Raw genomic sequence first — 25,501 nt, 5'->3', positions numbered from 1 at the left:
ATTCAAATTGCTGCCTATGATGACAACCCCCCAGGAGTGGATGAGCTTACGCTATTTCTTACGGAGCCACTCCTCCAGGATCTATGTGGTGACAGTCCACAGAAGCAGTGTCCCAGAAATCTGGGAAGGAATTCAATATCCTCTATCAACTTTGATCTTTGGACTTTGCTGGGAGTCGATGTACACAAGTCCTGTGCACTTTATTTAGTTAGTTATACTGCAATCAGGGGTTTGCTAAGATTGGGAAGAAAAAAGACCTCAGTCTTCTTAACAGAAAGGACTGAACACCACTTTCAACAATTCTCACATGCTCTAAGAGGGTGGGAAATTTTTAAATGAGAAGAGCTGATAGTTGGTTCTCTATGGACTCTATCAACAATACACAGAAAGTAAAGACCAGCTTTCTAACCAAAACTTTCTCTCTAAACGTGAAAATCTCTTATGGCCTCATCTTCAGTTCTTTTTCAGCCTTTCACTCCAAGGGGAGACATTTCTAAAAGTTTTAAGGTTGCCAATACTGACTCAAAAGAAACCCAAACATTGCATGGTTCCCCAAACTTTTAGTCTTAGCAACAGCACAAGACATCTTTCATCTAGACATACCTGCAGCCTGGTGTAGTCTGTAAAAGGGAGTATAAGTATAATTTCAATCAAGTGCTCATTTTGTGGCATCTGAAGGAAGGAAGGGAGTAAGCAGGGAATCCATTCCCTGAATACTGAGAAGCTGAACCCGGCCCTTATCTAGCTCCTGGAAGAGCAGAATAATCCTTTATTCATCATTGATGTCTAACACGAATGCCTAACAAAGGACCTTGCTTGTCGCAGATTAAGAACAATTCAAAAGAATCTGAAGAAAAGGAAAAGAGGGGGAAAGGAAGGGACAGTGTGGTGGGGAGAGGGAAAGAAGGGAAATGGGGGAAAGAAATGGGAGGAGGAGAGGAGAAAACAGAAAGGAGGCTGGGGTCAGGAGGAAATTGAACTGGGAAGTGGAAGCCTCACTGATGCACAAGATGAGAAACTAATAAATCCCTTGACTGATGACAGGAGGGGAGAAGAAAAAAAAGTAGACATTTACCTTGGCTAACAAATAACATCCACCAAATTCTTCCTGCCCCAGAAAAGTCTATTAACACAATCCAGAGAAGGAACAGATTATATAAAAATGTCATTTCCAAGAGAAGGAACAGATTATATAAAAATGTCATTTCCAAGAGAAGGAACAGATTATACCAAAATGTCATTTCCAAGAGACCCAGATGTAAATCCAAATAAAACACAACACAAACCAACAAAACCCTTTCTCTACTCTGAGGGTCAGCCACTCACACCTGGAATGCTTGCTGTCACCAAATGGGGGACCTCAAGACCCCCAGCACCAAGAAGTTCGCATGTGGGACCCATGACATGTAGGTTCCCCGAGTCAGGTGGCTAACATGCTCTGAAGATCCCAGACACCATAGAACATGAGAAAACAGTATCACACACAGTCTCTGAGCCTAGAAGTTCTCAAAAGAAGCTCCAAGAAGAATTACAGAAGTTATCCTGCTAAACAGTGCAGGGCTGTGTCTTGACAACTGGGGACATGAGCTGGGTCTATCTTCTCCACCTCTGTACCCCCAGTGCACACACACACAAATAAATTCAGTATATAGTAGGTACTCAATAAGAAGCTGATGAATGGAGTAACAAATAGTTACTGCATTTGGGAGAAATGAAGGCACTTCTGCACATCACTAAAAAATAAATCTTCAATATCCACAGGGTAGAGAGTAAGATGTGAGGGTCACCATATTGAATTCAGAATAGGAAACCTGACACTTGTCCTGTGTCTACCACTGACTCACTTTGGGCAAGTCCCTTCACTGATGCCTCTCTCCACTGGTATGAGACTCATGAATTCTATACAACTACTCCAAGCGGTTGTTGTGAAGATTAAAGGAAATAATGAGCACAGAGAGACCTTTAAAAGGGCAATTCCTTTATAACCAGAAAGAATCAATGGCACTGGGAGGCACAGAAGGAAAATTTGGGAGTAATAGTATAGCATCACCAAAGACATTCTACAGCCTTCTTACTCAAAGTATGATCCTCAAATCAACCTTCACCTCCAAAACCGAATCACCTCCTGACACTATCTTATTTTTAAATTTTTTTATTTCCATAGATTTCTGAGGAATAGGTGGCATTGTTACATGAGTAAGCTCTTTAGTGGTGATTTATGAGATTTTGGTGTACCATCACCCAAGCAGTATGCACTGAACTCTGTTTGTAGTCTTTTATCCCTCATCCCCTTCCCACTCTTTCCTGCTGAGTCCCCAGTCTACTGTGTCATTCTTATGCCTTTGCATCCTCATAGCTTAGCTCCCACATATGAGTGAGAACACACAATGTTTGGTTTCCATTCCTGAGTTACTTCACTTGGAATAATAGTCTCCAATTCCGTTCAGGTTGCTGAGAATGCCATTAATTCTTTCCTTGTTATGGTTGAGTAGTATTCCATAAGATATACTCCATCATACACACACACACACACACACACACACACACACCCCACAATTTCTTTATCCATTCATTGACTGATGGGCATTTTGGTTGGTTTCACATTTCTGCAATTTCTGACACCCACATCTTTTAATATGTGTTATCTACACCTAGGCATTCTCACCATATCTAATAGCATGATTTCCAGTAAACCAATACTAAGTGCTTTCACTATGCCAGAACGCTAGGAATAAGAGGCTGAAAAATACATTATTTCTAATTTTAATAAGCTGACAGTCTAATGTTACAGTCTGAATGCTTGTGTCCTCCAAAAATGTATATGTTGAAACGTACCCCTAAGGTGATGGTATTAAAAGTGGGACCTTTGGGAGATGACGACATCATGAGAAAGGAGCCCTCATGAATGAGATTAGTGCCCCCAGAAAAGAGGCCCAAGGAAGACTCTTGCCCCTTCTACCATGTGAGGACACAGCAACAAGTCAGCAGTCTGCAACCCAGAAGACAGTCCTCACCAGATACCAAATCTGCAGTGCCTTGATCTTAAACTTCCCAGCCTCCAGAACCATAAGAAATACATTTACGTTGCAAATAAGCCACTGCATTTATGGTATTTTGTCATAGCAGCCTGAATGTACTAAGATTAATGTAAAGACCTGAATTTTTAAAATCAAACGATGATGACTCAAGTTAGTCCTCATTTATGTACTTCAAGCAAAACCTAATGCACCTAGTATAACTGCATGTGGAGGTAAAGTGGTTTCATGCTGCCACCAGAATTCTGGTCATCCATACTTTAGGAACCAGGCATCCCATACCAACTCCTCCTTTTCCCACATAATGAAGAGAAGTTAATGAGTTAATGGAGGTACCAGTTTACTGCCTTCATTACTGTTCCGACAGTTCTGACCTACTAGGTCAGAAACTCAGTATTTTTCAGGTTTGGAGGGATCCTTATCTCTTTACTGAGGCCATTTTTAAAGACTAACAAGAGGTGATTGGAAGAGGGGCATGGTACTAAATCAGAAAGACAGTAGAAAAGTTGGCTATCCTTTTAAATTTAAAGTTGGATTCCAAAAGGCAGAAAAGACAGAACCTATCAAATCCCCATGCATGCCTCACAATGTGGCAGCCACAAGAATTCAAACTGAGCCAGTCTTGGATGGTAAAACAGTCTTGAATGGTGGCCAAAAACCATCACCTTCCAAGAGCCACACAGGTAATATCCAACAGTAGTCACAACGGAAATATAAAATCCAAACTTGGCTGTAGCCAAATGTACAAAACCGGTCCTAAAGACATGGATGAAAAACCTGAATCATCAAATGACATCCCCGAATTCCACCAACAAACATCCCACTAAGGAAATTAAACTTCAGATCTCCCATACTACCATCCATAAAACCCTGCTTACTCCCTCCCAGGCATTCTGTTCAACCCTTGTGTTCCACTAAAGCAACTATTTACTTGTTTATAATGCCCTCTTCTGTTGCACTACCAAGCCATTCCCTTTAAAGAGAAAAGGAGAGCAGAACCCACATTTATAACACCTACCGAAGTATATGTTGTTTCTCCATCTACATGAGGAAACTGAAATGCTGAAAGAGTCAATATCCTGTTGATGGTCACAAAGCCCATAGAAGGACAAAGCCATATTGAAGTCCAGGTGTGCCAAAATCAATTGCAAAAAAAAATCCAAAATAGACAGATGGGATCGAATTAAATTAAAGAGCTTCTGCCGAGCAAAAGAAACTATCAGCAGAGTGAACAGGCAACCTACAGAACAGGAGAAAATTTTTGCAATCTACCCATCTGACAAAGGTCTAATATCCAGAATTTACAAGGAACTTAAACAAATTTGCAAGAAAAAAACAACCCCATCAAAAAGTGGGCAAATGATATAAACAGACACTTCTCAAAAGAAGACATTTATGCAGCCAACAAACATATTTTAAAAAGCTTAACATCACCGATCATTAGAGAAATGCAAATCAAAACCATGATGAGATACTATACTATGCCAGTCAGAATGGTGATTATTAAAAAGTCAAGAAACAGAAGATGCTGCTGAGGCTGTAGAGAAATAGGAATGCTTTTACACTGTTAGTGGAAATGCAAACTGGTTCAACCATTGTGGAAGACAGTACAGAGATTCCTCAGTGCTCTAGAACCAGAAATACCATTTGACCCAGCAATTCCATTACTGGGTATATATCCAAAGGAATATAAATCATTCTACCATAAAGACACATGCATATGTATGTTTACTGCAGCACTGTTTACAATAGCAAAGTCATAGAATCAACCCAAATTCCTGCCAATGATAGACTAGATAAAGAAAATGTGGCACATATGCACCATAGAATACTATGCAGCCATAAAAATATGAGATCATGTCCTCTACAGAGACACAGATGAAGCTGGAAGCCAACATCCAATGTGTTTATTGTAGCACTGTTTACAATAACAAAGTCATCAAACCAACCTAAATGCCCATCAGTGATAGACTAGATAAAGAAAATGTGGTACATAGGCACCATGAAATACTATGCAGCCTTAAAAAGGAATGAGATCATGTCCTTTACAGGGCCCTGGATGAAGCTGGAAGCCAACATCCTCAGCAAACTAACACAGAAAGAAAAAACCAAACACCGCATATTCTCACTCATAAATGGGAGCTGAACAATGAGATTACATGGACACAGGGAGAAGAACAACACACACTAGGGCCTGCTGGCGGGTGGGGGATGAGGGAAGGGAACTTAGAGGACAGGTCAATAGGTGCGGCAAATTACCATGGCACACGTATACCTATGCAACCAATCTGCAGGTGCTGCACATGTATCCTGGAACTTAAAGTAACAAATTTTTTTTAAAGAATCTTTAAAAAAAAAAAAAAGCAAAACAGGTTTGTATCAGCCAGAGCTGAACGCTTTCTCTCATCCCTGAAATGACTTGGCCTTCCATACTAATCAAACTGCCTGTGTCCTGGGCACACTCAGAATGAACTTTCACATCTGTTAATCCTGTGAAACCTTCTCAGATAATCATTAGAAATGCCTTCTCCATGATCCAGTTAGTACAGACTACCTGATGTCACAACAAATCCTACTGTGGGAAACATTAAATATTAACTGAAAATGCTCTGCCCGCTACCTTCCTCGTAAGCAGAGGCAGGAGAATTGCCTGAGCCCAGGAGGCGGAGGTTGCAGTGAGCCGAGATCGCGCCATTGCACTCCAGCCTGGGTAACAAGAGCGAAACTCCATCTCAAAAAAAAAAAAAAAAAAAAAAAAAAAAAAAAAAAAAAAAGCCGAATACCTTTTAAAATAAAAAGACCCTAAAAATTTTCTTCCTCTGGAAAGTTCTAGCAGCATTATGAGCAAGCCTTCTATGTGGCATGTGGCTGAAGAACCATGCTCCTCTTTGGGGCAATCTCTCTCCTGAGCAGGGGACCCCATTTAAATAGGAACACACACTGAGAAGAGAGGGAAGATGGAGAAAGGGTCCACCCAACAGGTGGATCAACAGAATCAGTCCGTCTTCTACAAAACCAACAGACACCCTGAGTTCCCTACGTGCAGATGTCTAAATGTGAGAGTTTCTCACTCCTGTGCCAGGACCTGGAGACAGAAAGGGAGGTGGTGAGGGGCAGGGGGAGTTATTTCCTATTTCTAAATACAGAGTTATTTCATTTTAATCCCTAATACGCCAATTACAAAACTGGGCCCATAATGAGGAAAATGAAATGCAAATTTAGTGATTTGTTCTTACAGACTCCTTCTTTTAAAATGTGAATTCTTGACCTCTCTGAGTTCTGAATAATTTATATATATAGATAGATAGATAGATAGATAGATACATAGATATATAAATAGATAGATAGATAGATAGATAGATAGATAGATAGTTTCTCCACTCATTGCTCTCTTCTTCAAGAGGTTGTTGTTGATTGGCTGACATAAGAACTATAAAATGATTTTCTACAGAACCAGACCTTCAAAGCAATGCATTATCATTAGCATATTGGCCAAAATCCACAGTTTTTCCCAGAAAGTCACTCAAATTAAAACAACAAAGGAACCCACCAACCTTACTGACTGCTGTCAGATCTCAGCAAATTCAGGAGGAAGTGAGGATGGTATCAGTTAAAGCAACAAAATCCGTTCTCCATGTGATCATGCAAAATTCCCTCCTTAGAGACAATGGCAAGCCACAGACAGGTTTAAGTCTCTGGCCCATTCTTATGTTTACCTGTTCATGAAGCCTGGTCTGGTAGCTTTTTTCCTCACTCTGTCACCCATGCTGGAGTGCAGTAGTGCAATCCCCACTCATTGCAGCCTCTGCGTCTCGGGTTTCAAGCAATTCTCTTGCCTCAGACTCTCAAGGAGCTGGGATTACAGGCATGCACCACCACAGCCAGCTAACTTGTTTTTGTATTTTTAGTGGAGACAGGGTTTTGCCATGTTGCCCAGGCTGGTCTCCAACTCCTGGCCTCAAGTGATCCACACACCTTGGCCTCCCAAAGTGCTAGAATTACAAGCATGAGCCACCACGCTCAGCCCTGATCTGGTAACTTTAAGGCCCAAGGTGAAAGGCCTAAAGAATGAATTATTTGAAGATTAAACATTAGACTTGACCATCCCACAAACATGGCTCTGTCAAAAGTACCATGAACTAAAGTACCAGCTTAAACAGTACCAAATCTTCTTCTGCCCAAAATAAAGCCCATTATCTTTACTTAACCCACAAAGACCTCTAAGCTCAGGCCCCTGCCTGCCTCTAACCTTAGCTCCCTACCTTTCTCCCTAACCTCAACCTTCATACTCCAGTGCTACAAAACTACTAGAAACTATTCAAAGGAAGGCTTGGTGCTTTTATTCACGCTGTTCCCTCTACCTATAATGCAAAGAATACAAACTTACAATTCACAGAAAAATAAATACTTGGGATCTTTCACCTCACAAATAGTATAGGAATGCAAATCAAAATAATAATAACATACAATTTTACACCTAACAAATAGGCAAAAATTGAAAATTTTGATAATACCCACTTGGCAGAAGTATGGAGAAACAGTTTCATACACTTTTCACAGAAGAGTGATTCCACCTTTGATAGAATAATTTGGTACTATCTTTCCATTTTTAAAATCAAGTATTTTATCCAACAGTTTAACTTCTAAGAATTTATGTTCTGGCTCACCAAAAAGATACACAAAAACATCCACCACAACCTTTTTTTGTAAATGCAAGAACATATCCACAAACAACCTACAAGCAAATTAAATTATTAACAGAGGACTTTCTAAAATTGACATATCAGTAGCTGTTAAAAAGAATGAGAAAAAGGCTGCTAATTTTATATTATTAACTAAAAAAGTTCTGAGATAGTACAGTATGAGCCCATTTGTATTATTTTTTACTAAAGAATAGAGCAAAAGTTCTATTTTCTTCATGCAATACAGTGGTTCTCAAAGTTTAACTTTCTCAAGTTTTAACAGGGCCATTGGTGGTCTCTGGAAGAGCAGTGGTATTAGTATGACCAGGGAACTTGGTAGAAATGCAAAGTCAGGCTCTACTGACTCAGAAACACTGGGGTGGGGTTCAGCAGTTTATGCTTTAAAAGGGCCTCCAGATAATCCTGATGGATGCTAGAGTTTGAGAACCACTGTATTGTATAGACCTAACATAAAAGATTTCAGGAAAAACACAAAAACCTGCAATAACATCCAGCAAAAAGAAATACAGTGGAGGTTTGGAGGGCATTCACCTTTCCCTCTCTGTGCTGTCTAAATGTTCTCAACAAGCAGCTATTACAGTAATAGAAAGGAAGACCTCTATATTGAGTTGAACTGTGCTTGGTATGGCTTCTACCCTCTAGTCCTAATTTTTATCCCAAAGGATCATCCAAACAGCCTTTTTTTACCCTTATACTTGGGCTATGCTTTAAATTTTTTAAGATGACTCTCATGACCTCCTATTGGGTCTTTTCTCCATGCTATACATTTTCAGTCCCTGTAACTTTCCTCCATAATATGGCTTTTTTTCCTAAAATAAAAAGAGAAGAAGCAGCATTAAGAGGCACTGACCATATTTAACTAGAGTGAGCTCAGTCACACATGTTTCCACATGACACTGCATGGAGATGTGGTAAACTGAGCTAGCTGCATGTGGTTAAGCACGCAGGAAGTCTTCCTTTTCCCTCTACCTTCCTGGAGGCCTCCTGGATGCAACACATGCTAGGACACATCACTGGTCCATCCAGCCCAGCATCTAATCTCTGACAAGGATAACTTGTTTTTGATAGAAACAAACTATCTATGACACTAACTTGAAAAATAATCTGTGCTTTAAGGGAGAAGGGAAAGGGAGCTGAGGTGTCTTCACAAACTGTCTTTAAAGGGTAGCTTTGAGTTAATCCTTATCAAATACACTATTCTTCCCTCGAGGGTTCATTAGAATTAGTGTTATCTGTGTTTTATCAATATGTACCTTCATATGAATCCAAATGTTTCTCAGACTTACTTATATTTTGAACCAACCCTCATCTTACATCAATAAATTTCGTATCAACATTTACTCTGTGCAAGCTATGGTGCCAGTGACTTAATAGATGAACTTCCTAATCCTTCCTGCAACTTTTAGATGGGAAACCAAGGTTCTGAGCAGTTAGGTCACCTGCCAGGGTCACAGAGTCAGTGAATAACAACAGAGAAGGATTTCAATCCTATGCTCTTTCTACTACGACACGTGACAGTTTTTAAAAAATCCTAACAATAGCCTTATTCAAATGTCAAAGCTGCCACATAATTCTACAATCCCAACATTTGGTTAAGTAAATTATCACTCTTGATTTTTTTTTTTTTAGACAGGGTCTCACTCTATCACCCAGGCTGGAGTGCAGTGATGCAATTATAGCTCACAGCAGCTTGGACCTCCTGGGCTCGAGTGATCCTCCCACACCTCAGCCTCATGAGTAGCTAGACTACAGGCATTACCCATCATGGCACAATAATTTTTAAACTTTTTACAGAGATGGGGTTTTGTCATGTTGGCCAGACTGGTCTCAAATTCCTGTGCTCAAGCAATCCTCCCACCTCAGCCTCCCAAAGTTCTGGGATTCCAGGCATGAGCCACCATGCTTGATCTTCATTGCATAGACTTTGTCTTCTTCTCAATTATCATCTTGCAATTAACCAGTCAGTAACTGAGGCCTTTCTTTTTTTTTTTTTTTTTTTTTTTTTTTGAGACCGAGTTTCGCTCTTGTTACCCAGGCTGGAATGCAATGGCGCGATCTCGGCTCACTGCAACCTCCGCCTCCTGAGTTCAGGCAATTCTCCTGCCTCAGCCTCCTGAGTAGCTGGGATTACAGGCATGTGCCACCATGCCCAGCTAATTTTTTGTATTTTTTAGTAGAGACGGGGTTTCACCATGTTGACCAGGATGGTCTCGATCTCTTGACCTCGTGATCCACCCGCCTCGGCCTCCCAAAGTGCTGGGATTACAGGCTTGAGCCACCACGCCCGGCCAGGCCTTTCTTAATCTCTCTGCCTGTTTAGCAAAATCCAGGCTATTAAGCTCTCAGCCTAGTCTGCAATGGATTTCAGTATAGCTCAGCCCCAAATCTAGTTGGTTGAGGGACTGGTAGTATATTTAGCCTGAACAATTTTTATTTGATTTTCCTATCTTTCCTAAGCCCACTCCATACATATGTCACTGTATACCCCTCCGTATACCCCTCCCTGACTAATATCCATTCTTCACCTTCTTTCCCAGCTATCTGTCCTGGAAACAATAGTATGAAACTCTAAGACTGTCTAATCTTCTGTCAAGACCCTCTAATCCTCTGTCTTCTAGTTGGGTTTGAGCAATGGAGTGCTCTAGCTGAAACCTTAGAGAAAGAAGGAGAGTAAGGTCAGGGCTCCCTTCCTGTAGAGTTGGCCTGGGCCAGCTGCTTCTCTTGGGCTAAAATAACGATCCTCTCCAGGCAGCCTTCTCCACATGATTTCTCCTTTGGGGTTCTGGTAAACCGTCCTTCCCTCACACTTTTGGGTCTAAGGATATAACAATCTTACTGTTACCAGATCCAGACATTCAGGCTGCCCTCACTTTACTCAATAGTTTTTTTTGGAAAATCATCCTAATTTAGGTATATCCTATGTTTTTCCCTCTGATATACTTCCTTCACGATGCTCTTAGCACCCTGAAGTAGTAAAAGTTCCCCTTTACTTCTAGTACCTGAGTACCTGAAAAATCACTTACTCAGATCTTCAAATAGTCCCTTCTTTATACTTTTCTCAAAAATTCTAGTTGAAAGCTTCCAATTCCAGCCAAGATGCAGTAACAGGAACCGTATTTACCTCCCTGCTTAAAACAACAGGGAAAAAATAGAAAACAGATTCTCATGACATTGAACATCAGGTAACAGAGTATAATATTCACAGAGAGATGGGGAAAAATGAGATAAGTCCTTCAATGACTCAAGTTTAATGCCTAAGAAATGTCTGCAGACTGTGGCGCAGGAAGGATGAACACAGGCCGATCTAGCAGTCTTCCTGACTTGAGAAGACAGAGCTGAAAGTCTGTGGAGAACAAAAAGGCTAGAATCTTGGGCAAGAGAAGAGACAGCTGCACAGAAGAATTCCAGAGAATTGCAAAGGTACTCCCCAGGTATTCGGGAGAGTATTAATCAACTGTACTAATGCATCCATACGCGAAAACAATCTGAGGCAGAAGCACCAAAAAGGATTACAGTGAACAAATCAGTGGGCTTCACATAAGACCAAGAATAATTCTACTCAAAACAGGCAGGATAGAAAGTCCCACAACTCACAGGGCATTGGGTAGAGTATAAATTCTACCAAACATTTAAAGAATATAAAATTCTTCTTGAACTCTTACAAAAAACTTAAAGAGGAAGGAATACTTTCCAACTCAATTTATGAGGCCAGAGTTACCATAACCCTTACACTAAAGCTACACAAGGGCATTTTGAGAAAAGATAATTACAGGCCAACATCCACAGTGAATACAAATGCAAAAATTTCCAATGAAATACTAGCAAACCAAATTCAACACCACATTAAAAAGATCATTCACCATGATCAAGTAGGTAACTATCCTTGTAATGCAAGGATGGTTCAACATATGTAAATCAATAAATGTGATACACTACATTCACAGAACAAAGGATACAAATACTATCATGTCAATAGATTCTGCAGAAGCATTTGACAAAATTCAACATATTTTCACAATAAAAACCATCAACAAATTAGACATAGAAGAAATCTACCTCAACATTATAAAGACCCTATATGATAAGCCCAAAGCCAACATCATACTCAGCATTAAAAAGCTGAAAGTTTTTACTTTAAGATCAAAAACAAGAGAGAATGCCCACTCTTAACACTACTATTCAGCATAGTATAAGCCCTAGCTAGAGCAACCACACAGAAAAATAAATGAAAGGCATTCAAATTGGAAAGGAAGGCATAAAATTGTCTGTTTATAGATGACATAATGTTATATATAGAAAAGCACCCAAAGGCTTCGAAAAAACTGTTAGAACTAATAAATTAATCCAATAAAGCTGCAGAATACAAAATCAATTATACAAAATTCAGCTGCATTTCTATTTATTAACAATGAGCAATCCCAAAGAGAAATTAAGAAAACAATCCCACTTAGAAGGGCATCAAAAAGGAAAAGAATACTTAGAAAAAAATTTACCAAGGAATGGAAAGATCTGTATATTGAAAACTATACAACTATGATGAAAGAAACTGAAGAAGACACAAATAAATGGAAAGATATCCACATTCATGATTGGTAGAAATAATATTGCTAAAATAACCATACTACACAAAGTGATCTGCAGATTCAAAGTAATTTCTATCAAAATATCAATGATATTTATAAAAAAAAATAGAAAAACACAATCATAAAATTCATATAGAACCACAAAAAACTCCAAATAGCTAAAGAAATCTTGGGAAAGAACAAAGCCAAAGACATCACATTTCTGAATTTCAAATTATATTACAAAGCCATAATAATCATAACAAGATGATGCTGGCATAAAAAGAGACATATACACTATGATGCCAATATAAAACCCAGAAATAAACTACTCATATACAGTCAACTACTCTTTGACAAAAGCACCAAAAATACACAATGGGGAAAGGGTAGTCTCTTCAATAAATGGTGTTAGAAAAATTGGATATTCACATGCAAAAGAATGAAATTGAACCCTTATACTATAGACAAAAATCAACTCAAAATGGATTACAGATGTAAACATAAGACCTGAAACCTTAAAACCCTTAGAAGAAGACAGGCAAAAAACTCCTTGACATTGGTCTTAGCAATGATTTTTTGCATAGGACATCAAAAGCATAGGAAATAAAAGCAAAAATAAGCAAGTGAGGCTATATCAGATTAAAGTTTCTACACAGCAAAGGAAACAATCAAGAAAATAAAAAAGCAACCTCTAAAATGGTAGACAATATTTACAAAGCATATATCCCAATAAGGGCGTAAAACCCAAAATACATGTTAAAAAACTTATTTAACACAAAATAACGTGATTTTTTAATGGGCAAAGAACTTGAAAATTTTCCCAAAGTTTACATACAAATGACCAATCAGTATATGAAAACATGCTTAACCATGACCAATCATCAGCAAAGTGTAAATCAAAACCACAATGAGAAAGCAATTCACACCTATTAGGATAGCTATTATCAAAAGTCAACGAACAAGTACTGAAGAGAATATGGAGAAAAGGGAACTGTTGTACACTGTTGGTGGGAATGTAAACTGGTACACCCATTACGGCAAATAGTACTTCTCAAAACACTAAAAATAGAACTACTATATGATACAGCAATATTACTCTTGGATATACGTTCAAAAGAAATGAAATCACTACTTGGTATGATAAACTGTACTCCCATGTTCACTGCAGCATTACTCATAATAACTAAGATATGAAAACAAGTTTAATGTAAATCGATGGATGAATGAATAATGAAAATGTTATACATATATCTGCAGTGGAATATCATTCAGCCTTAAAAAAGATTCCTGCTGCTTGCCACAACATGAATGAACTTGGAGTACAATATGCTAAATGAAATAAGCCAAGCACAGAAAGACAAATACTGCATGATACCTCTTATACATAGAATCTAAAAAAGTCCAACTCTCAAAAACAGAGAGGAGAATGGCAGTACCAGGTATTGAGGAAATGGTCAAAGAATACAAACTTTCAGTTATTAGGAAAATTTCTGGATATATAATGTACAATATGATTACAGTTGATAATTTATTGTATACTTAAAATGTGCTAAGAGAGTAAATCTTAAGTATTCTCACCACAAAGAAGAGTAACTACATGAGGTAATATGATAATTAGCTTGATTGTGGTAATCATTTCACAATGTATATCAAATCATGTTGCACACCTTGAGTGTGTACAATTTTTATTCATCAAGCATACCTCAATAAAGCTGGGGAAAAAGAAAATGGATAACCTGAACAGTCCTATGTCTATATAATCAAACTACATTGTATTTAACCTCCTGCTCCCAAAACAACTCCAGACCCTGTTGGCTTCACTAGTGAATCCTACTAAACAGCTTGTTTTTTCTGGAATAATGAATGGCTTTATTTTTTAAAACTTATTCAATAAGATTCAATTAAACTTTTAACAAATTTAATAAAATTGAATTTTATTTAAACACTGTAGGTTTACATTTTTTTATATTAATTTTTTTTCTAATCCTCCTTCCTCCTACCCCCAACCCTCAAGTAGGTCTCAGTGTCATTTCCCCTTTTGTGCACTTTTGAACAGGCAGTATTTTGGTTTTCTGTTTCTGCTTTAGTTGACTTAGGATAATGTTCTCCAGCTTTCTCCATCCATGCTAATATAAAGGACATGATCTTATTCTTTTTCATGGCTGCATAGTATTCCACGGTGTATATATATCACATTTTCTTTATCCAGTCTACCACTGGCAGACATTTACATTGATTCTATGCCTTTGCTATTGTGAATAGTGCTACAATAACATTTAAGAAAAAAAAAATACCAATTCTTCGTAAACTCTTCTGGAAAAATCAAAATGGAAGAAATACTTCCTAATTCATTCTATGAGGCCAGATTTACCCAGAGGTCAGGTATTATGAGGATGAATACAAAAATTCTTCAAACTTTAGCTAATAAAATTCAGTAACATAAAAAAAAGGATAATATGCCTTGACCAATAGGGTGTATCTCAGGAACACAAAGTTTAACACAGGAAAAAAAAAATTAGTAAATGTAATGTATCACATTAAGAATCTTTTTTTAAAATATGAATGATCACAACAGTTATAGAAAAAGCAACACAATTACAACATCTACTATTCCTTTAAAAAAAATTCTCAGTAAATCAGGAATACAATGAAACTTCCTAAACCTGATAAAGCGTATCTACAAAGATATGTAATTCGAATCATGCATCATACTTAATGATAAAATGAATGCCTTTCCTGCAGATCAGGAAGAAGGCAAGATGTCAGCTCTCATCAGCTCTATGCAAAGCAATGATTCTGGCTAGTGGAATACAGCAAGAAAAACAAAAGGCAACCTCACTGGGAAAGAAAGTAAAACTATCTTTATTTACAGATGACAGGATCACCTAAATAGAAAATCTGAAGGCATCTACAAAAAAGCTCTTAGAACTAATAAGCGCTTTAGCAAGATTTCAGGATACATAATCAATATACCAGTAACAAGAAAACAACTGGAAATTAAATTTTTTAAATATATAAAATATTAATATCATTTACAATATCATCAAAAAATAGAAAATACCTACAGATAATCCAACAAAGATGTGTAAGATCTATGGATTGAGAGCTATAAAACATTGCCTAGAGAAATAAAGAAGACTTAAATAAATGAACAGATACACTATGTCCATGGGTCAGAAGACCTGGTATCTCAAATGTCAATTCTCCCCCAAATTAATGTATACATTAAATACAATTCCAATTAAAATCTAAATAGGCCTTTACTTTGAAATGGATAAAGTGATTATAAAATTCATATGGAAATAGAAAGAATCAAGAATAATCAAAACAAATTTTAAAAAGAAGAAAATTAAAGGACTTACACTAGCTGATATCAGTACTTATTACAAAGCTGTATTTATCAAGAATATGTGGTATGGCCATTAAAATAGACAAGAGATCAAATGAACAAAATAAAACACAAAATTGGGCCAATGTATACATGGTAAATTGATTTTTGAACAAAGGTGCAAAGGCAATTCTACAAAGATAAGCTTTTCAGCAAATGGTGCTGGAACAACTGGATAGCCATATGCAAAAAAATAAACTTCATTTCATATTTCATGTGCTATACAAAAATTACCTTATAATGATCACAGGTTTAACATAAAAAAAAATGACAACACTTCTTTTTAAAAATAGGAGGAATATTTGAGACCTTAGGTTAAGCAAAGATATCTTACATAAAACACAAAAAGCATAATCTATAATAAATCAGATTGGTAACATTTATTTAACCAAAATTATAAATTAGACTTCATCAAAATTAAGAACTCTGCTTTCAAAAGGCACTGTTAAAACACAAGCCTCAAAATGAGAGAAATATTTGCAAATTACATGTGATAAAGAACTTTAAAGAATTCTCAAAGCTAAATAAAATGAAAATAAATGGCTCATTTTTTAAAGTGGACAAAACATTTAATACATACTTTACCCTAGGGGGTATGCAAAGAGGAATTTAAAAGGGCACAAGCAATCTTTGGAGTATTAGCTATATTCTTTATCTTGATGGTGATGATGGTTTTCAGATACATGCATATTAACAAAACTTCTCCAACTGGACACTCTCAATACTGGATGTCAATTATTCCTCAATAAAGCTGCTACAAAATAGCCCACTCAAGAATGCTTACTATTGACTACATTTCTTTTTACCCCACATTCAATCAGTAACTAATTCCTAACCATTCTATTTTCCTAATCTCTCTCCATTACCATAACTATTACCCTAATACGTCTCTAACCTGTATTACTGCAATTAACTCTCTCCAGGCTTTGCCAATCCAATCCATTCTTCAAATTGCAACCAGAATTTTCGATAATGTACAAAGAAAATTACGTAAGATTTTTGCAAAATGATATAAGATTTTGCCCTGGAGATACATTTCAAACTTCCCTAAGATGATTCACCAGACCCTTCCTGATCTGGCCTTCACCCTCCCCAGCCTCCTGTCAGGTGATTTTCCACTTCAGCCTTTCTTGCACAGCCATACAAATCAACCATGTGCCATGCTTCTGTAGTTCCGCGCATGCTGTTCCCAGTTCATATAATTCCTCCCCTTTCTCCAGCCCACTCAAGCTTTGGAACTCAATTCCAGTATTCCCTTCTGGGAAGTCTTCCCCAAACCCCATACTGAGCCTTTTGCCCTTCTCTCAACTCCGGGGAGTCTTCCGCATACCTTTTCACTGTAATCATCTCACTATCATGTAATCTCCCTCATCAAAGTGGACTGAAGCAAACTAGATGAAGGCTTAAAAGCAGAGACCAAGTCTTAAACGTCTGCACTTTCCCAGAGACTACCACAGTTCAAGGCCCAAAGTATGTGGACAAGATGAGTGAACAAATGAATACATGAACTGATTTCGATGATCTCTTACACCACCTGGGTTGACTCCATGTCCCTCCATTATAAAAAGGCGGGCAGGTGAGAGGGTAAGTGATCTCTGTAGCACATTCTGGTAAAATAATCATTTCAAATTCCCTTGGGGGTGGGGTTAGAGGGTTCCACTCTGGCTAGGAGATTAAGGGCAAGATTCATTACCTCAAATTGTTTTAAAAACCAGCTGGTAATTGACTGTGATTTAAACTATTTAAATCAGTAAGTGAAAGGTTAGGTAAAGGAAACCAGTTAAAAAGTGAAAGGTTAGGGAAAGGGAACCAAATTCCAGGAAAAGACAAGGCCCACAGCAAAACCTAACACAGCCTGCAAGGCACAGTCTCCTCCCAGTAAACTTCTTAATTTCATCCAGAAAGACAAGCTCTCCACCCTCTGGGGTTATGCCCTTCTTCCAGCACACATGTTTTGACTTTCAAATCCAGCCAGGCAGGCTCCCAACCTCCCTCTCCCTCAAAATTGATCTCCAGGCCCGGTTCACCCCCTCTGATCTGTTCCCCCAATCATCCTTAATAATAGCGCTCTGGGCCTCCCACTAGGAGGTCCTCCAAGAGCCAGGCCAGTGGCCATCAGGTCAAGAGCCAAGCGTGAGGGCCCCATTAACAGGAGACTCCCAGAAGACCAAGCAGCAGTCATCTGGCTGGAAAACCCAGCAAGCAAGTTAAAAAGGAAAAAAATCAGGACACACACGTGGTGGATCATAGAAAAAAAAGAAGAAAAGCAAGCAAAAACCATACAAAGCAAAACTCTACTATGTAAATAACAGCCACAAAATAAGAGACCTTCCCTTCTTTCATTCTGATTTACAGTTCAAAAGCATAAGAACTTCACCCCTCCTGGTCTCATACTTTTAAATGTAACCTAAGGATAACTGCTTTTCAGACTTCGATCATGTTATGGCTGACCCTTCAGGAAAGAAATTTGTGTTAAGACACAGAAGTACTTTAGTGGAAAACAGCCCATGATGAGGGAAATTCACCATTTTGCACTTTTTCAATCTTTAAATAAAAAGGAAACTGATAAAAATGGAAAGATACCCCTAGGCCTTTCCTACTGCGGATAACCGTAACAAAACAGCATGATCTGATCTAAACTCAGCTGTGCCTCAAACGCTATAATAAGCGCTGGAAGCGTTTAAAGGTACAAGCAACATTAGCCTAGAAATGCCTTCGGTAGCCAGGCGTGAATTAAAAGGCTCCTCAGATGCCGGCGAAATGTCCTACACGGGTAAGGGGAGGAGAGAAAGAGAACTGAATCTAGTCAAGTGGACACTGATCGGAGAGGAAGCAGCACGGGTTCCAGACACCTAAATGGGCAGCCTTGGGGATGCAGTAAAGGCCGACCCCTTCCTTCCCTTCCCTTGAGTGGCCGGACGCCTCACCCAGGAGAGGACTCAGGGAACTCAACAACGTCTCGGGAGCCACGGCCCGGCGGGTGAGAGACCAAGCGGCCGGAGGAGTAGGAAGGGGAGGAGGAGGCAACGACTGTGGGAAAGGGGAGGGGAGCGCCAGGCCAGTGCGCCCACGGGGTGGAGAAGCCTCTTCCTGGACGTGCGCGCGAAGAGCCTGCGCGCCAGCAAAAGCCCCCGGCGCCCACGTGGGATTGAGAGGAGGGTCACTTACAGTGCTTGTCCAATCCGACACTACGTTTTAGCTAGAGGGCTTACGGCGCCTGAGCGGGGCGGTCCCGGGCGCGGCTGCAGCCCCGCCTCGCGCGCGGCCCCGCCCCCGCCGCGTCCTCTGTAAAGCTCGGCCTGATTGGCCCGTTGAACCGGGCCCGGGATTGGCTGGCGCCTGCCCGCCCCGCAGCTGGAGAGTTCGCTGTGTCCTCGCCACACGCGGGCGGTGCTGGGCAGGGCTGGGCAGGGCTGGGCAGGGCTGGGCAGGGCTGGGCAGGGCTGGGCAGGGCAGGGCTGGGCGGGAGGAGCGCGGAGCCAAGACCGGCTCTGCTGCGTCTGCTCAGGCTGCGAATTCCCCGCTCTGAGGACTCGCCTCGCAGAGCTCACCCAGGGGGACTCTCCGCAGCCCCGGATGGGTGTGTGTGTCAGACCGTTTACTGAACTTCAGGACTGTGGCAGGCGGGTGTAAGAAATAGTAAGAATATTGCATAGTTACAGTTCTTGAACGCTTACCTTGTGTCTCGTACCTTAATCTTTACAGAAATTTTCTAATCCCACGGCCAACCCCCGTACTTCAACGTATGACATTCTGTAAATCTACAAAACAGATGGGTCCTTGCCTTTGAGAAATGTTGCAATCTAGTGGGTACTGGACATCGACCTCATTTAATTCTCACGTGCCTCCCCTTTCTAATAAGCTGCATGTTATGAATCCCTATTTACAGAGGGCAGGGAATCAAAAATTTTTAACTTTTACTGGGACACACAGCTAGGAGGCAACCAAAGGGAGAATTCCAATCTGAGCTATTTTCATAAACGGCAGGATCCCAGACTGAGGGAGCTCGAGATTTGGGAGATAGTTTAGCAGTGACTGAGACCAAACATTTTGTTTTCCTAGAAAAGGAAACCTAGAGGTCCAGGAAAGGGACGTAATTTTCCAAAGACACACCTGTGAAAGGTAATGATTTCATTCAACTGGTCCTAAGTGCCAGGTGCACTAAGATTGTCTGCTATTTTCACAATAACCCCAAAAGTAAATAAGTGCGTTTATCTTGGTCTTACCGTTTAGGAGAACAGCCCAGTGAGGCTGAGACCACACAATTAGCCCCAGTCTTTGCACTGATTCTCTACCAGGGGTCCTGATTTGGCTTATTTTCTTTCTTATGCACCATGATTGTTCACCTTTCATTTCCAGCAACATATCAGAAGACCTAGCTGTAGACTCGTTAAGATCTGTTACTTAGCAGCTGCGTGAATCAAGTATTCAATAGGAATAATGTTAAAATCTAGTCATCTTACCTTTTCAGAGCATTGTGAAAAACAAATGTGGTAAGACATATGAAAATGCTTTGTAAAGTGTTAGATGCTTAATACACAGAAGACATTGCTTTTAGGTCTGCTTCAATGTATCCCAAGAATGGAATAAGTGAAATATTCTGGTTTCATGTACTATGACCAGGGGATCTCATCTTGGCTAGCCTTGAGTAAATGGATTTGCTGCCTGGCCTCTGCGGATGGCTTTTTCTCTAAGCTTTTGTGTATTTGATTGTTTATTTGCTCCAGCAGCCATGTTGAACCATGAAAGGACCTCAGGAATGAAAGCCACACACAGCAAAGCAACAAGATAAAAGAGGCATGAGTTCCTAATGCAAGAGGCACTGAACCAATCAATACCCACTGCCCTCCAGACCTCTGCATGAAAGAAAAAAAACTACCGTCCTGTGTAAGACACTTATTTTGTGTTTTCTATTGTATGGGGTCAAACCTAATCATAACAGCTACATTACATTTTACCTTATAGAATTCTTAAACAGCAACCTTCTACAGTGATGCAAAAACAGGCCCAAAGAGTAAAAATAATTAGTTCAAAGTTATCTAGCCAAGTGGCCAGGGTGAGATTCTGACCTGAGTTTGTCTGAAACCAATATTCATTATCTTTTTCAGTTATGATACACTGCCTGTTATGAATGATTGAATTCTTTTTTTTCCATTTACTTCCATTTCATTCATTCCAGGGAGTGACACATTTTTTTCTGTAAAGGACCAATAGTAAATATTTTTAGACTAGTGAGCAATACAGTCTCTGTTGCAACTACTCAACTTTGTAATGTAAAAGCAGCCACAGACAATAGCAAATGAGTAGGTGTGACTATGTTTCAATAAAACTTTACTTACAAAAGCAAGCAATGAACAATGTAGCCCATGAACCTTAGTCTGTCAACTCCTAATGAAACCAGAAAAGTTCCCTTGTCTCCCTCACTTGGCGTGCGCGATGGGGGTGTGACTCACTTACTCAGTGCCACCCTGGCTGCACAAACCTCTAGGAAAGCATACAGCCAGGTAGGCTGTGGAGCTCTGACCCCACATTGACTCTGTCTAGGGGTGAATGTTTACAGCTGAAGCCCCTGTGGGCATGTGTTATAGGGTGCTCTTTTAGTTTAGCTGTCTGTAGGTGGCTTGTGTTAGTCACCTCAAACCCCTGCCTTATCACAAGGACAGAGGGGTTTTTTTGTGTCCCAGGGTTCTTGCCTTGGTGTACCAGAAGAATCCGATCACACAGGGACTTGGAGAATGATTGTAAGGTTTTGTTGAGTGGAAGTAGCTCTCGGCAGAATGGGGGAGCCAAAAGGGAGATGGTTTTCCCCCTGGAATCGGGCTCAGCGGCCCTAGCTCTCCTCTCACTGCCACAGCCAAGCTCGATGTCATTCTGCCAGTTGATGGCCTGGATAGGGGCGTGGCAAGCCAGGGTAGTCTTGGAAAATGCAACATTTGCACAGGAAAACAAAAATGCTTGTCCTCACCTAGGTCCCTGACACAGGCCTGGGAGTGGAGCCCTAGCAGGGGACTACACCCTCCTCTACTCAGCACGTCCCACTGCCTTCTGTATCATTTAGAGGGATAGTGCCCTCCCTTTCCCAGCACTTTCGTATCACTAATAGATTCTATTCTGATGTTCTATCACAAAAGTGCATAGGGAACATATTATGGAAGGTCCCCCATCTTCTGTGACATTGTGAAATGACAAGCATGCTCATACTGCTGTCCAACATAAGGGCAAATGACAGAGTGGTTCAGAAGATCCCTAAACCGATGGTCATGAGCTCTGGGCCATTAGTTCATATCTGCCATTGCTGTGATTTGAGTGTGTCCTCCAAATAGCATGTGTTGGAAACTTAATCCCCAATGCAGCAGTGTTGGGAGGTGAGGCCTAATGAGAGGTGATTCGGCCTTGTGGGCTTCACCCTCATGAATAGATCAACGGTGTTGTCTCAAGAATGAGTTCGTTTTTAAAGGGCAAATTTGATATCCCAACCCCTCTTTCTCACCCTTTCGTCTTCTGTCATGGGATGACACAGGAAGAAGACACTCTCCAGATGCCAGCAACTTGATATTGGACTTCCCAGCCTTCATAACTGTGAGCGATAAATTTATTTATTTTCTTTATAAGTTACCCAGCCTGTGGCATTCTGTTATAGCAGCACAAAACAGACTAAGGCAGCCACTGAAACCAGTTCTATGTCTGGAACCACCCCACTTTGCCTCAGTTTCTCTCTATAATAGGAGCAAATAATCTGAATGTTATCTATGCTTCCCCATGACTACAGGGAGACTAAGAAGGGAAGATATATATAATCACACTTTGAAAAGATATAAATATTATCCAACCATACATCCATTGTTTCACATCAGGCTGGGCCATGTAGCTTCCTCTGTACCCTTTAGTTTCCAGCCCTTATCTCAATCACAGACCATATATCAAATGCCTAGTAATTATTAGTGCATCTGTATGTCTCCTATTCTCCTCCCCAACAATACATAAAAGGTTATTGCATTGTAATGAATTATAAGACTTGATTACTGGAAAGTCTAGACATCCACTCAGGGTCATTGTGGGGCAGCACAGTGATTATGCAGTGTCATTATCCACTCAGCACACTGGAGGTCACACCAATGAAGTAGCATGTCAGATGCAAGCAAGACAGAGCTGGGTTGTGAAACTCTGGAACCAGCTGAGCTGGAAGTTTGTGTAATTTCCTTCCTGCTCAGACATGGTTCCCTATAGTAGATGGAGAGGAGACCTGGTGCTTCTCTAGTAACGTGTTGAGGCCCTGTAATGCTCTAACTGCATTCTATGAAAGCTTTTCCTGTATTTGCAACCTGCCCATTGCCAGAGAGAAGAGATATTTTCCCTGAGATTCTTAGAATCATAGCACAGAAATAGATCTTATTATTCATTTATTTATTCCTACATTTATGTATTCATCTAACAAAGATTTATGGAGTACTATTCTAGGCATTAAAGAGAGAGTGTTGAGATGAACAGATATTTTCCCTGTCCTCATGGAACTTACAGTCAAGAAAAGACATTAAAGCAATAAACATACAAATATACAGTTGATTCAAGTGCAAGTAGAAAGGAAAACAGAAAACTGTAAGAGAGGAAACCTGACTTTATTTGAGTTTTAATTTCGAGTGGTGATTTTGAGGAGGCAGATCGCATTATACACATTGTCTCTGGTCTCAACAACTCTTTGAAGTGCCTGTTACCACAACCATTGTACAAATAGGGACACTGAGTCTTATAGAAATTGGGTGACTGGGCTAGGGAAGCACTGCTAGTGAGTTTGGAGCAGGCTTTGCTCTCTCTGGTATTCCATGCTGCGTAACACAAACCCAGAAGGTGAGAATTTTCCCACTTTCCAGCTTTGCACATACAATGCCTACTTCCACCTAAAACGCCTCTCACTTCGTTCTTATTGGATTCATATTCTGCCCTCAGCATCTAGTTGAGTATCTACTTCCTCTGTAAAGTTCCTCTTTCAATCTTAATAAATCTCATTTCTTGTTGGATTCCTGCAACAATCGTCAAATATTTCTCACATGGCATTGAACCTAGGATAGCTTGTCAAGTTAATTGTCTTTTTCACATGCTTGTCCTGATGCTGTTACTCAGAGGCCTGCAGGCAGTACAGTGCCATTAGAGCCAGACAGACTTGGGCCTTCTTCCAGTTCTACTGCTCGTTTGATGGATGAGCTGGAGAAAGTTTCTTAATCTCTCTGAACCTTAGATTCTTCTTGGAGAATGATAGTATCTGACAAAATACCTTTAAGTATTTGTCACAGTACTGAACAGATAGATACTGTCTGATACTTCTTCATCTTCTAACCAATTCCATGTCCTAGATTGGAAGCCTCTGGAGGGCAACAACCTGGAATTCTACTTCGCAATCTCAGCAACTAGCACAGTTCTCTGTAAATAGCAGGTGATTAATACCTGGTATATAATTGTAGTGATGGCAGCCCTTACCGGCCTGCTGGATCTCTCATTACTAACAAGGTTTGTTTTCTCCTCTATTTCTCCCTTTCTTTCTTTCACAATTTAGATTCCTTTAAGCCTCTCTGAAACTTGACCCTCTGTCAGAAACAGGTGCTGTTGCATATACACACTCTCTCTCTTCCAAATTCACCCTGTCATATCAAAGGGAAAACTGAAATGGTCCACTGTAAGACCTGGCTGATGTTCACAAACAGGAAATCAGTGATCAGAAGGGCCTACTGAGCTCCCCACCCAGACTGTCACCTAGAGCTACATTTTACATATACAAAATCATTGTTTGTTCCACTTTTCTATCAAAGGATACTATTAGATCGTGTCCAAAGATGGGAAAGTGTTTCAACTTACTTCATTACATGCCTGAGACTTACAATTTTCCCTCCGTTTTCCTGCCTGACTTCTTTTAACTCTTCACACAACAAATATCTACTGACTACTGACCACTTGCCAAGTGCTAGGTCAGAGATAGATGCTGTACTACGGACAGATGAAGTGCTATGGGCACCCGGAGGAGGAAGAAGAGGGTGAACAAAAGGGGAGAAAAGGCTGCAACAACATTCACTGAGCACTGTGCGCCCAGGTCTTCACATAAACTATGTCATTATTCTTTCCAAACACCCACATGAGTGAATAGGGGCTATTGCTGAAGAAACAGAGGCTCATAAAGGTTGAGCAACTTGCCCAAGGTCGTCTATCACAAGACACTACAAGTGAGACGGCTGAAGAGGGAGTTTCTGCTGAGAAGTTGAGGTAGGCAGCACATATTGGATATGAAGGTTGCGAAGGAATGTTAAGTGCTAACAATCCCTCTAGATCCAACCTGCAGCAGCAGTTTTCTCTTCACGTTTGAACCACTCATCCACTCCCAGTTCGAAGATCTCACTCTCCATCTAAACTAGTCCCACACCATCCGTATGTTTCTCCACTAACACCACCCGATCACAACCCCACAGCCTCTTAGTCATGAGTCATTTTTTAAAAACTGCAAACTATGTAATGTGCCATGGCAATATGCAACCATAAACCTCAACGCGTGTTTTCTACAACAAGGCAACAGGTGGCAGAAGTGAGTCTGAGGCCATAGGATGCTAAGGCAGGACTCTCTGGCTTGAGCTTTCCAAAAAGAGAGGTGAGAGAAGGTCTGCCTGAGGGAAAGCATGCTCAAGGCCTCAAGCCGAGTCGAAGAAGGAGCCCACTGAAGGCTCTGCAGTGCCTGGACCTCAGGTAGAGAAACTCTGCCATGAACGCCTCTGGAATCATGTCATTTTGGAACATTTATAGGACATCAGTTTTCACACTGAGTTCTATGGG

The 25,501-nt window shown here is 40.2% G+C and overlaps 1 protein-coding gene and 1 long non-coding RNA gene across 13 annotated transcripts in view; one reads left to right on the top strand and one right to left on the bottom strand.

The window, feature by feature from the left end:
* FGGY (FGGY carbohydrate kinase domain containing) overlaps nt 1–18,898 on the bottom strand; it is a 429,730-nt gene extending 410,832 nt beyond the window's left edge. For 5 of the 8 annotated variants that reach the window (XM_074380904.1, XM_003921494.3, XM_039474288.2 and 2 more), the window contains exon 1: nt 18,619–18,803. The gene's annotated coding sequence lies outside the window, so the exon portion shown is untranslated. The other 3 variants (XM_074380908.1, XM_074380906.1, XM_074380905.1) reach the window with 3 other exon arrangements.
* Nucleotides 18,425–25,501, top strand: part of LOC120366045 (uncharacterized) — a 123,795-nt gene continuing 116,718 nt past the window's right edge. For 2 of the 5 annotated variants that reach the window (XR_005580820.2, XR_012512438.1), the window contains exons 1-3: nt 19,135–19,330; nt 20,419–20,578; nt 22,212–22,270. This is a non-coding gene — a long non-coding RNA (uncharacterized LOC120366045). Of the gene's footprint in view, nt 18,672–19,134; nt 19,331–20,418; nt 20,579–22,211; nt 22,271–25,501 lie in introns of those variants that run through there. The other 3 variants (XR_012512440.1, XR_012512439.1, XR_012512437.1) reach the window with 3 other exon arrangements.

The sequence above is a fragment of the Saimiri boliviensis genome, chromosome 11 (assembly GCF_048565385.1).
Source record: "Saimiri boliviensis isolate mSaiBol1 chromosome 11, mSaiBol1.pri, whole genome shotgun sequence".
NCBI classification, from domain to species: Eukaryota; Metazoa; Chordata; class Mammalia; order Primates; family Cebidae; genus Saimiri; species Saimiri boliviensis.
The sequence above is the reverse complement of the archived record's forward strand: the minus strand, read 5'-3'. Positions and strand labels throughout refer to the sequence as shown.